The 14,164-nt window shown below is 43.1% G+C and overlaps 1 protein-coding gene across 1 annotated transcript in view; it reads right to left on the bottom strand.

Moving 5' to 3' along the window:
* SFMBT1 (Scm like with four mbt domains 1) overlaps positions 1-7,904 on the bottom strand; it is a 144,833-nt gene extending 136,929 nt beyond the window's left edge. Inside the window, exon 1 of the mRNA XM_074958234.1 lies at positions 7,827-7,904. The gene's annotated coding sequence lies outside the window, so the exon portion shown is untranslated. The remainder of the gene's footprint in view (positions 1-7,826) is intronic.
* Between the last annotated feature and the right edge of the window lie 6,260 nt (positions 7,905-14,164).

Below are 14,164 nucleotides of genomic sequence, written 5' to 3'. Positions count from 1 at the left end.
TCATGTTTAGAAATAAGGTTGTCATTGCCCAGGTACCTAGATAATCCTTTATATATCTATCTATCTTAGTAGGACACTTTATCGCTATGCATTCAGGCTCTTTTTAGAGAAGAAAAATCTTACCTTTATTTGACACCTCAAATCCCAAAGGACACTAAGAAATTGACATGACACACACTGACAAACTACTTAACCCAAAGCTGAGAAACAGCCACCTCTGAAGTGAAACATGACATCAGTTATGATTGTGCATGACAACATTATGGGGAAGGGTCTTCACTTTCCAACTCAATCACATTCTTTTGGGGAAAAAAAAACCGAAGATCCTGAACATGCTGTTTACAGAATTCACCTCTGTTCCCAAAAGAAGGGAAGTCTTGAGATTACATTAATTCAACACTTTTCCCCAAAAATTATCTACTGCAGCGTTCCTGCTTCACCCACCTGCACTCCTGGAAAATATTAGCAATGACACAAACATCAAGAGCCTGCAGGATTTCTTACTACCAAATTCCACAATTTCTACTCTTATTTTCAAACCAAAGACCCAATCTTCCAAGATAGGAATTGAGGCCTCTCAGTGTGCCTCGAGCACCTATCAACTAAAATGGGAGATGAGAGTACTCAGCACTGCATAGGATTTAGTTCTAAAAGCCAAGATCTGCACACACACAGAATATCAAAGTTGGTTTGATAGCCCCATCATTTCCAGATAACATCAGATTCATCTCTTTCTTATAAAGGAAAATCCCTTCTAACTGATGTCTCTGAAGAAAGGAGGTCATTTTTGTAATGAAGAAGAATATCCTAAAATGTAATGGCAAATAAACCAAACCACTATAAATTAAGTGGCTCAGTAGTACAAACAGTGACCTTGAATACCAGCAAGTTCTTGCCAAGGGTGACCCAAAAAGAGAGCAAAGGACTGCTTATGGTCCATTTAACCCCCACAAATTGTTAAGATTTATGATACTGGTCAGTTGCTAGTTATAGTGTTCATAAATAATTAGCTGCAACCAGGTTAATTTACCAGGGTTATTTGTGCTGAAAGTTGTCAGTTACAATAAAAAGAAAAGAAAAAAGAAAAGGAGTACTTGTGGCACCTTAGAGACTAACCAGTTTATTTGAGCATGAGCTTTCGTGAGCTACAGCTCACTTCATCAGATGCATAGCATATTGTGGAAACTGCAGAAGACATTATATACACACAGAGACCATGAAACAAGACTTCCTCCCACCCCACTGTCCTGCTCCTAACAGCTTATCTAAATTGATCATCAAGGAGGGCCATTTCCAGCACAAATCCAGGTTCTCTCACCCTCCCCCCCCCCCCCCCCACAGACACACATACAAACTCACTCTCCTGCTGGTAATAGCCCATCCCTCTTTGAAACCTCTCTTTATAATGCGCATGATAATCAAGGTGGGTCATTTCCAGCACTAATCCAGGTTTTCTCACCACCACCCCCCCCCACACACACACACCCCCCTCCAAAAACCCCACACACAAACTCACTCTCCTGCTGGCAATAGCTCATCTTACAATGTGCACAGCAATAATCCAAGTTTAACCAGAACGTCTTGGGGGGGGGGGGGGGTTTGTAGGAAAAAAACAAGGGGAGATAGGCTACCTTGCATAATGACTTAGCCACTCCCAGTCTCTATTCAAGCCCAAATTAATAGTATCCAATTTGCAAATGAATTCCAATTCAGCAGTTTCTCGCTGGAGTCTGGATTTGAAGTTTTTTTGCTTTAAGATAGCGACCCTCATGTCTGTGATTGCGTGACCAGAGAGATTGAAGTGTTCTCCGACTGGTTTATGAATGTTATAATTCTTAACATCTGATTTGTGTCCATTTATTCTTTTACGTAGAGACTGTCCAGTTTGACCAATGTACATGGCAGAGGGGCATTGCTGGCACATGATGGCATATATCACATTGGTGGATGTGCAGGTGAACGAGCCTCTGATAGTGTGGCTGATGTTGTTAGGCCCTGTGATGGTGTCCCCTGAATAGATATGTGGGCACAGCTGGCAACGGGCTTTGTTGCAAGGATAGGTTCCTGGGTTAGTGGTTCTGTTGTGTGGTATGTGGTTGTTGGTGAGTATTCGCTTCAGGTTGGGGGGCTGTCTGTACTTGGAGCACCTTAGAGACTGAAAGCTTATGCTCAAATAAATTGGTTAGTCTCTAAAGTACTCCTTTTCTTTTTGCAGATACAGACTAACAAGGCTACTACTCTGAAACCAGTTACAATAAGAAATTTTTGTTAAATACTGAAAATTTAGTGACCTCCTTTTCAGCCTAAGAGGAAGGTATCCCTCAAAAGCTGGTTTGCAGTCCTTGCACTACATGCTAACAGTACTCACTGCAGCAGAAAGTTAGCAGCCATACACACAGCTATGTTTATTACCAATAAATACATAAGGCTTCAGAAAGCTGAAATCATAGTGTTTTTCAAAAGACACTTTAGAAAGATTCAGTTCTTGCAAGTCTTGATCATGCTCTCTTGTTGCTGTATACTACCCAACAGTCACATGTCCCTGCAAAAAGTGGCCAACATATATTTTAAGTTTTGTCTGTACTGTGCCTGGCACAGTGCCCTGCAATCCTGATTGGTGACTCTAGGTGTTACTTCAGTAGTGGGAAAAAAACAACAAAAAAACCAACATTGAAGTATAAAGCTACCACTGCTTAGCACTTATACTGTACTTTACATCTTCAAAGTGTTTTACAAACACTAATCCACACATTAACCATATGAGCATAGCCCTATTACTACATATGTTGAAACAGACAGGAAATACGAAGCTTCACAGTGCCACATAGAGAGTCATTGCTAGAGGTGAAATTAAAATTCAGGAGAGTCTGGTTCTGACCTATACTCAGATCACACTTTGTCTAAAAAAAAGTCACTTCTTAAATTTTTAAATAGTGGGTTCCCATAAACTATTAAGAATGCACTGTAACATTCCTACAGCAGTACTCAATGTCATGTACTTCAGGAGGGATATTTCTTTGTGAGTTTCAGAGTAAGTTTTAGAACTATGACCTCACTTATCACAAGTTAAGCTTGTTTTTAAAAAAAGCGCCCCGAGAACATTGATTTTTCTTTTGCTCTGCAAGTGCGCTGATTTTCCCTCCCTTTTGTTAGATTTGGCTGACAGTTTTATGGATCAACATGCATCTTACATGCTGTTTTAATGCGATGTGAACAGTAGACTTTATATATTTTGTGCTGTTGGAACCCGCATTGCTCACTTAGCAGTAAAGCATGGAAGTTGCACTTTGATACCTCTTTTGTACATTTTTACAATATTTGTCTCATATTAGCGAGAATAGAGTATTTTATGGATTGTTAGGAAGTCAGTCATATGAAACTCAGTTTAAAAAGCAAATCTTTGCTTGTTACTAAAATGAGATTTAAAATTAACATTTTTTAAATTTAATTTCCTTTTCACCTTTACTCAGTTTGGAAAAAGTGGACTAATGAGTTTCACTTTCAGGATCCTACCTATTAAAATGATGTTTGTCTTCAGAAAGTCAGGAAAATGTTTGTTTTTACTTAAAGCTTGTTTAGATTAAGAGCTATCGTATTTTGTAAAAGCCCCTGAAAACAAACAAAAGTCTGTCTCACCTAAATTGGGGGCCTAAAACTAGTTGAGTCCCTCTCTAACTTTAGAGCCATATTCCAGCAGCACTGGGGGGAAAACAAAACAAACAGAAGAAACTGACATCCGCCACCAGTCTAGCACAGAAACATGCTACTGCTCCAAACCACAAACAGGCAAATATTTAAAATCCATTAGACATCAAGTAGTATCCCTGTTTGCTATTCTACATAGCTATATTAGATGTACACTGGCTAAACAGGTTTCATAGTAGTAGTACTAAACACTTCACTTCCTCAGAACCCATAAATCTTCTGTTACAAGCATGCATTTAATAAGAGAAGTTAAAATTACAGAAGACATGACAGGTAAGATCCTCTGTATCCTACATAATTAACTTATGTTATAGTACTATGAAAATATGCACCTGAAAAGGAAACTACCTTGAAGGATAACAAGACAATCTGCCTGTTCTTCTGTAGTGTTAAAATTATTGTTAGCACTGCTAACTGATACAGGAAGATCACATATGACAAGAATTTCAGTTATGTAGTAAGACTGATGTTTAGATGTGTAAGAAGGAACTTCTAATATGACCTCCTCACATAATACTTTCCCCATGTTCGATTTTCCCTGCATTTACAGCACATTTTAGTAAGTTTGCAAAAAGAAAAAGGAGTACTTGTGCCACCTTAGAGACTAACCAATTTATTTGAGCATAAGCTTTCGTGAGCTACAGCTCACAACTGTAGCTCACGAAAGCTTATGCTCAAATAAATTGGTTAGTCTCTAAGGTGGCACAAGTACTCCTTTTTCTTTTTGCGAATACAGACTAACATGGCTGTTACTCTGAAACCTTTAGTAAGTTTAATTTACTCCCTTCTGTAAATAACATACTCATGTAAATAAGCTCCCAACTCTTTGGACTGCATTACTTTAAATCTGGTTACTTATGTCTGGCTACCAGAAGGTGACAGTATCAATGTCCGCATCATAGCGGCATGTTACTATGGCAGGACTTTGTAAACAGAAGCAGTGCTGTGAAGTTACAAGTGTCCTGCAGAGTGGACCAGTATGGATTTGGAAAAGGTGTGCGTGGAAGGGCACAGGGACTGAAAATCAAAAGGACAGGATGCTATTCTTAGACCTGCCTCTGGTTTGCTGAGGAACACACACCACCACCAAAAACTATCCATAAAATATTAACAAAATCCTTGACTGGCAACAGTTGTGAGGATCAATTCTCTGTAAAGCCCTTTGAAAACCTCAAATGCAAGGCACTGAAAGGGTGCAGAGAATATAAAAATCCAAGCATCCAACCAGGAATACTGTCAGGTGCTAGCTTGTTTCCTTACACTCTATTTTCCCCATGCTGTAAAACCAGCAGTCTACTAAACAATTGTTCAGTTAAAGAATCAGATAAGGTAATTCAACAGTAGGAAGTCAATGAAGAAGAATAAAAGAAAAAATGTGATGGATCAATAATTACTAAGTCAGTCGCTCTAGCTCTGATATTTATTCTGTGCAGCATTTTTCCTGTGGTGAAATCTGTGCACCAGCTTTAGGGCCATGGAACACTTCACTGTTCTACCAAGTGAAATTAAGTCACCCAGCAAAAAGTAAACTAAAAATTAGTAGACTGCATTCTCCCCACCCTTTCATTTTAAAGCAACACAAACCATAAAAGTGTGTTTGAAGTGAGCTCTTTCAGTTTTACAGCCACTGAAGCCTAAGTTGTTCCATAACTCATTCAAGTATCTCTTCCTATTACTCCACTAATAATGGTGCTGGAAGAGACAGATCACATTCTCATCCTCCAACCAGAGTGGCAAGAAACAAATCAAAGTAAAATGCAATTATTTTGCAAAACCTAAGAAAACTGAAATTAAGGAAGGAGGCAAACAGATGTGTTTCCGTAGCAGATCATTTTATAATGCATACTTAACATTTTAAATTGTAAAGTTTATAGCTAGAACACCAACTGTAAGTGAGTCCCTCAAAATGTTCACAATTTACTAGCTTACTGCCATCTTACATTGATTTACTTTACTTCAAAAGAATGATTATATTGCAGTAACACTACAGGCCTTAACTAAGTCAGAGCTCCATTGTACTAGGTGCTATACAAGCAATAAGCGATATTCCCTGCTATGAAGAGTTTACAAACTTTTATTCTTTGTCATTAGAAGCCAACTGCTAAGTAACTAATCCACATTCACCATAAATCTACTGTATGTTGCAACACAAAGCTATCTTTATAACTTGCAAGATAGATCTTAGTTTTTCCAGGGGTTTCAGAATCATGCACCTTACATTCTGGATTACTAAAATGTTCGCTATGGTAACCTCCCAGGCTACTGTCAGCAACAAGCTCCCTGGAGGGAGCTGACAGAAGAGAAGCAGCAATGTAGGCCTTTTTTCTTCGCTACAAAAACATCTTACAGTAGAATTCTACTGTCAAAGTGGGTAAAACTATGACATGAATGTTACTGTTTTTAATCACTTTTTATGATGGCAACAAGTTTCTCCAAAGTACATGTAATCATTCCAGTAGAGCCCACCTGGGACCATTAAACAGCCATCACCCTGGCCTATTATGTAGTCTAAAGGAAGGCCTTGTGGGATATTAATAGCCCACCTTGTTAGAAACTCACAGTAACTGCCGGGCTTGTTTTTCTTTTCCCTGCCCTATTTCTACCCTAGACTCATTCCCGTAGCCCAGCCAAGACTTTTTTTTTTGGCGGGGAGGGGGAAAGGAGAGAAGAGAGAGAATAATAAGAGCTGCTGATGCCCATGGAAAGCTTTCAGGATCTTTCCCATTTAGGAACAATTGTGCTTGTGTCACATTTTCTCCTCTCCTCTGCAGTTTACTTTTGTTTCCCCTCTATCTTATTCCCCTAAAGTGAAGTTCGAGTCCTATGGCATCATCATAATCTCCACAGCAACCAACTACTAGTGTCACAAATGGAGGATTTACCACTTCAGGGGCAGAAAAAGCTATCAAGGCAGATGAACTCCTAAAGAAACAAAGATCTTGTTTTCTTGAGCACATCCCGTTAGTGAAAGAAAACGGGGCTAGGGAGAAGCAGCAAAATATAAAATGGGAAGGCAGTACGAGCAGTATTGTTTTTAAACACAGTGCAAAGTCCTGAGGGAGCTGCCAGCAGTTCCTACATTCTGGGGGGGTGGGGAGGCCTCATACAACTCTGCAATTGAAACGTTTACTAAAACAACTGGAATCTGCATTTGTGGCTTCTGCCGCTCTCTCCACAGAATGAAAGCAATGATCTCCGTGTCAGTGATTTAAAGGCCAGTTCACGGAATGGGGCAGTGCCCACGGATCCCCGTGGAAGTCGTCTCCGCCCGGGAGGGATGCACTGGCCGACTGGAAAACACATGAACAGCGCGGCCCCACGGCATATTGCACTGCTGTTCTTCGGGGGAGGGAGATCCAAAAGATCCCTGCGTTTAAAGATCCCCGTCCACACGCCATTTTGTCGGGGGAGGGGGGAGGCGTGGGACAAGTAGGACAGCTCACATTTGTAATTGCCTAACTTAATTATTTGGAACGAGCAGGAGGGGAACAAACTACCTGACTTCAGGCTGAACTAAAAAACACACACCGCCGCACAGTTAGTGAGGGAGGGGGACGTTACATCCAGCGGGATTGACCCCCTCCCCGTCGGGCCCCCCAGGCTGCTGAGCAGAAATGGGGCCAGAGCTTTAAGGAAGGTGGCCGGGCAGCAGCGGGGAGACCCAGAGCCCGCGTGGAAGGCTCCCCGCGCGAGGCCGGGGCGGAGAACAAGAACAGCCCCTGCCCCCAGGGGGAACTTTGGCAAGCGGCAGCCGCGCGGGCTCCCTTCGCCAAGGGGCGCGCAGCCGGACGCCTCCTCTGGGGTGGCCGCCGGGGCTCCCCTGCGGCCGGCGCTCCCGAGCGCGCGGCGACTTTTGCGGGGAGTTGCGGGGCCGCCCGCTGCGCGCGGGGCTGGCGCATCCGCAGCGGCCCCTCTCCAGCCCGCGCATCTCTCCGGGAGCCGCGCTCGCCGCTCCCTCCTCCCTGCGCTGCGCCTGCCGCCCTGCCTGGCCGCCTCCCGCAGCAAAACTTCGGGAGGCGAGAAAAAGCCGGCGGGGCCCGCAAGCGGCCGGCAAAACGCGCCCAGCAGCTGCGGCCGGCCCCGCTCCGCCCGCGGGGGGGCTCGGCCGGCGCCCGCCTTACCTGCGGCGAGTTTTTCCAGCCCTGCGCCGCTGGCTGCCGGGGCTCGGGCTCTCCGGCGCTCCGCTCGCCGCCTCATTCCAATATGGCACGGCCAGGCGGAGCGCATGCGCCCGCCGCCTCCCCGCTTCTGCCCTCCCCTCCCTCCCGGCTTTTTGGGCGCTCAGACGCCCCCGCGCAGCGACTTGCTGAGTTTTGCGCGGGGTGGGGACGGGCATCCACCTGCGCCGGCACCGGGCCAGGCAGCCCCCACTCCTCGTCCCGATCCCCGGCGCTCAGTCCCGTCCGGCACGGCAGGACTTTCTGCAGCTGCTGGCTGCTGGGCACCCCCCGCCCTAGCACCCGTTCGCTGCGGCTTGAGCCCCGGCTCTGCCCCGACACCTGCCTCCTGGGGAGCAAGGCGCCGTGGGACGCGAGGGTAAAAGCAGAAAAAGGCGAGGGGCTGCCCCGTTTTAACCCACTAAGATCCAGCGCTCAGTCACGCGCTGGGGGATAAATTAAGAGAGAGGGGCGGATGTGTATGACACATGCCCCCCGGAGCCTTTCACCCGGCCTCTTCTTTTCATCGCAGGACTTTGTCCACAGCAAGGAAACACGGTCTATTCCATTCGAAACCAGGATACACACAGATCTTCCCCCCACACTCTTCCCTTTGATGTTTTATTGCCGGGGTTTGCTCCCTGACGCTTGATTTCACTGAAATAAGTCCGACTTATTTTTTTTTTTAATTAGAAAAGAGAATGCAGAATTGTTCATAGTGGTGGCACTCAGAGCTGGCTCCAACATACACAAAATACACCCCACGGATTTATTTCCCGACATGATTTCACTGGAACTAGGTGCCGCTGCACCAGCAATTGCTTCCGCGAATAAAGGTTGCAGGGAGCGGGCCCTAAATCGATCTACTCTTGAAAAGGGTAGGCAGAAATACAGCGTACGCTATTTTTAAACCCCTATCAAAACACCGAAGCACAGCATAAAACAGGAAGAAAAGGGAAGCGGATTGTGTAAGACCAAGCTCCTCATGGCCAGATGCCTGTACAATGAGGGAAGGGTGGGAAAGCAATCGACTTCCACAGCGCACAAGCCACTTAGGCAGGGAGACTAATGCAGGCAAGAAGTATTTGAACCCCTAATGGAAAATAAGCTTTAGAATTCTATTAGAAAAAAAGTTGACGCTAAATCCCAGATCCAGTTTTACTTTGGATTTCACCACGTTACCCAAGAAAGAAGACATTGTCCACCTAAATCCCTACTTCACCGATTTAACTGCATGCTCTTTAATAATTGGTTTTAAATACTTTACACATCCATATTACTGAAAACACACCGCTTTTATTCTATTATCTACCCCCTTCGTTAGCACATTCCATTGAATGAATCGCACTAGTGCTGTGTTTGGAAATATCAAACCGCCTTAAATGATCTGCAGAATGGAAGCTACCAGTGTTAGTGTTTAGGCAACATTTTAACATTTACTAGGGAGACTGTGCATTTTATATATATTCATCCCATTGTGGCTGACGCCCAGTTGATAGCATATAAAAATAAGTGTTCAGAGGTGAAAGACACACGGTACAGAATAAGCTATCATCATCTGTTCCTGAAGCAGAGATGTGCCAAGAAATAAATAGACCAAACAGTGCTGGAACTCCAGACAGGAAGAACAAATGTAAGCACGAACAGGATAATTAGGTATCCAAGAGGCAAAATGTATGTTGTTCTTTATTCTCTCAAAGGAGAGGTATCTGAGAGATACAGTGAAATCAAATTATTCCAGATATGTATTTTTATATTAAATGGATTTTTTTTCAAGGGGAATTTTGATAACCAACTAACAAAGGCAATATCCTTTGGTTAAAATAAAATTCCATAGACATCTTGACTAACTCATGAAAATGCTTAAAGAATCTGTTGGATAGAGTTGGAACATTATTTAACAAAATGCTTTTTTTCGGATATGTAAAGGTTATTGGACATAAAAAAAAATGAAGCACCAAGATTGCACAGGGGGACCTGGTGTCTCACTGCCTCTGCCTCATCTGGGAAAAACTCTCATTAAGCATAAGCAAAGCTAAGTGAAAGTTATCCTCAGGGGTGGCGAAGGTGTTAAGTGAGAAAAGGCCTACGTTATCTCTCTTCAATTCAATTTCATGCTTATTACAAACACTTCCAGATATTGGGTTGCAGTATGCATAATTTTTCTTCCTGTAAAGCACAGAAATAAATGACTGGAGAGTGAAATACTCTGTCTGCCCACTAGAGGGTGGTCTCTCCATGTCAATTTAGGACCTGTGAGCAAAACTTGAAGAGCCTGCAGTATAAAATCTTCATGAGCTGTCTTTGACCTGCGGGCAATTAGGACTTCATTATTTGGTACTTTCAGTCTCGTACTGTTCTGGCTTAATTCTAAGATCAGATAGCATGGACCTAAATATTAAATATCACATTTAAGCTGTTTCTCCACAACTCCTCAATAGAAAAAGTATCAGTAGCTCATTATGCTGGCTTTAACAACTGTTAAAAACAAGTGGCAATTCATAGAAGCTCTGCTTGATGTAAGGTATTTTTGTTCATGTTCCTCTTCTCTTTGGTTGGCAAGCGGATGATACAACCTAACTGGCTTGAAGCCAGTTTAAAAGCATGCAGAAATTTAAAATGAAATAAGCATGCAATAAAATATTGATCATTCAAGTTTCCAAAGTATGTTTAATCTTTTAAAAAATGAACCATTGAACCTATATAGACAGTCCCCCTATTTTACTAATGCAAGTGCTACCTTTGCTTCAATGACAATACTAAGTAGTAATCCTTTCTATGAAGTTAAACAATAAAGACATCTTCCAAAATAAAACACAATATTTTTAAGACTATGAACAACATATTTAGGAGAAACACATGTTCAACTAATTACTTTAAGTGACTAGAAAGTGCTCCTGATTTTGCCCTAACTCTGTATTTATATTGGCAGGCCACATGAACATTAGATAACTAATAAGACACCCGGCATATCCTTTTGTCCTTTCATCATAATAAATGAAGCACTTTCTTGGAGTTAAGTTTGTCAATATGTGGTTCAGGCCGTGGAGTAACCTAAAGTCATTCAAAGTCTCCAAACACAAATGCCAGCACCAGTAGGCTATGCTTAGGCAAAACTTCCATTATAACCATTGGAAACTAATGGAAAAAATCTTTGAGCACTGACTTCACTTTTGTTAATATTCCTAAACATCAATGCATCTTACATTTGTTTATGTTACATATTATGGCACAAGTTTGCAGTCTGTAAGCACCCAGATGCCCCGCTAACTTCAATGGAAGTTTTGGAAGCAGAAATAGTAAGCTCAAGCCCTTTATCAGACGATGCAGCATGTTGAACATGGTAGTAAGATTTAGGTTTCAATCCTGCATGTAACTGTGTGCATGAGTGTAACTTCATGCAGTTGAGTACTCCTACTCAGTTCAGTGGGAGTATTCAACTGCACTAAGAGTTTAAGTGTCTGCAGGATCAGAAACATTGCCAGTGAAACCCTGGGTCAATTAATTACTTTTAGTTATGTATATCCAATTTAATATTAATTAAAGTCATTAGTTTACAAGTTTAGTTACCTGCTTCAAATGGGTAGAAGACTCATTTAATTAAGGACTGCAAGATTGGGCCCACTAAAAGCAATTTAGTGCTATATCCTGCTCTTATTGGAGTCAGTGAGTTTAACCCTTCACTGACATGGGAACAAAACAGGTCCCAGAGTCTGCTTCCAACCCCTGTGTAGTTATCCACAAAAACAGCTACAACACATATAAATGTGCAGCACATTCTGCAGTAGTATAAATTTCTCCCACAATGTGCCTTCAACATACTTCAACACTGACAAAGACCACATTTAGAGGCAAGTGCAATTCATATTGTTTTCATCATTGGCCTGGTCAGTGACACTGCCAGCAAAGATCCCAATAGGTGCCAGATGTGATAGTTACTTTTGCAATGTTGACATTAGGGGCCAAGCCTTACTGAAACATGTCTCTCATTTGCATCAACAACTCAGTTAATTCTTCACACATAAATCAATCTGAGTAGGAGTGCATTCATGCTGAAACAGGTACAGCTATACCAATGGAGCAGGGGGAAGCCAAGACCCAGTTCTGTTTACCCTTCCACAGTATCCCCAGAACCAGAATTGGATAGTGGAGGGCCTCAAGACTCATGTGGCCCCACCCCTCTCTCCATTCCAGCCACATTAGGTCACTGACAAAAACAGCTAGAAAGAACCAGCCAGAACAATAAAGGAAATCACCTGCAGACTCTGAAATAGATGCTGGAACTAGGGGTGCTCCTGCACTCCCTGGGTTGAAGTCGTTTCCATTACATACAGGGTTTACAGTTTGGTTCAGTGGATCTCAGCACCCCTGAACTCTGATGACGTCAGCAGCATTCAAATAGTTTTTTTATGTATTAACAGTTCTTAAGACATTCTCTCCCCTCTGACTAGCTGCTTGCTCCCACACTCTGACAGTCAGAAAATCATAGAAATGTAGGACTGGAAAGGACCTCAAGAGGTCATCTAGCCTGGCCCCCTGCATTCAGGCAGGACCAAGTATAGACCATCTGTAGTGGGGCAACTGCCCCACTCCTGGAGAGCAGGGATTAAAAGCAACCCTTGGGGAGGGCTGTGGTTGGGACCCAATTAGAAAAGGGATTAAGAGCAGTTGAGGGAAGGAGGCTGGCTGGCTGGCCCAGGAGTGGCGAGCTCAGTCAGGGCACAGCTGGCCCTGGTAAAAGGGCAGTGAGCCAGGAGACAGGGAGTCTCACTCCAGCTTTGGAGTGGAAAGGCCCTAGCTGACTGGGTGTACGGAGTACCTGAAGTAGAGCAGGGCTAGGGAGCTCTGGCCTGGCGAGTCCCTAGGCTGAGGCCTTGCTGAAGGCCAGAGGAAGTATTGGGGCTGCAGGGAGACAGCTGGGCCAAGAAAGGCAGCAGGTCCAACCCCCTTGCTAGTGATGAGTGGCTATCAGACTGCAGTTTGCCCCAGGGAAAGGGGGTTTGATGATGACTGGCGGTATTCACTGAGGCAAGGTGGATTTAGAGGGTTGGGGATTCTCCTGAGAGGGGAGACCCAGAGAATGGAGGTACTGCTGTGGGCAGAACCTCAAGGTAAAGAGCACCAGGGTCCAGAAGGGACACCCGCTAGCGGAGGTGCTCCAAGTGCTGGAATTGAGCTAATTCCCAGACTGATGAGCAGGAGGTGCTGGGGTGGTGAGTCTGCAATCTGCTACACCATCCTTGACAGGCGTTTCTCCAACCTGTTCTTAAAAATCTCCAATGATAGAGATTCCCCAACCTCCCTTGGAAGCCTCTGCTAGTACTTAACTATTCCTGTAGCTAGAAAGGTTTTTTTCCTAATATCTAACTTAAATATCCCTTGCTGTGGATTATGCTGATTACTTCTAGTCATACTTAAGTGGATGTATAGAACCATTGATCACTGTCCTCTTTATAACAGCCCTTAACATATTTGAAGACTATTATCATGTCCCCTCCTCAATCTTCTTTTCAAGTCAGGTTTTCTAATCCTTTATCACTTTTGTGGGTCTCCTCTGGACTCTCTCCAGTTTGTCCACATCTTTCTTAGAAGTGTGACATCTAAAACCTGTTTCATTACTCCAGCTGAGGCCTCACCAGTGCTGAATAGAGCAGGATATCAGCCTGTTTTGCAACTGTATCACATTGTTGACTCATTCAGTTTGTGGTCCACTGTAACCCCCGGATCATTTTCAGAAGCCCTTCTGCCTATCCTCCTTCGCTTCATGCTCACCCCACCTTCCCTCTGTGTTCCCCTTCTTCTTTACCCTTTCATTTTAATATCTGCTGTACCTTACATTTCTCTCTTTACCTAATCCTCTCCCAACAAAGCTCCATTCAAAATAATTTTGTTTTTTAAATGGAACTATCATGACATTTGCTAACCATAGCATTTTTCACTCTACTTATATGATATACCCTTCCCCTACTCCAAATCCTTTGTTTAGTCTATTTAGACTAAGCTGCTCTGAGCAATGTCTATCTTATTCTGCTTGTACAGTGCCTAACATAATGGGTCCCAGGCTTGGTTGGGGTCCTTAGTACTTTAATGATAAAGATATTGCAGTACAGTACTTGTATGAGGTGAATTACAAAATACTTTTTTTTTTACAGTGCAAATATTTGTAATAAAAATATAAAGTGAGCACTGTACGCTTCGTATTCTGTGTTGTAATTGAAATCAACATATTTGAAAATACAAATAATACATGTATGTAAATGAGAACAGACTTCCTTATAGGAATTTTTCCTGAGCAAAGACAA

The sequence above is a fragment of the Natator depressus genome, chromosome 7, assembly GCF_965152275.1.
Source record: "Natator depressus isolate rNatDep1 chromosome 7, rNatDep2.hap1, whole genome shotgun sequence".
Lineage (NCBI taxonomy): Eukaryota > Metazoa > Chordata > Testudines > Cheloniidae > Natator > Natator depressus.
This window is presented reverse-complemented; position numbering and strand designations above follow the sequence as displayed.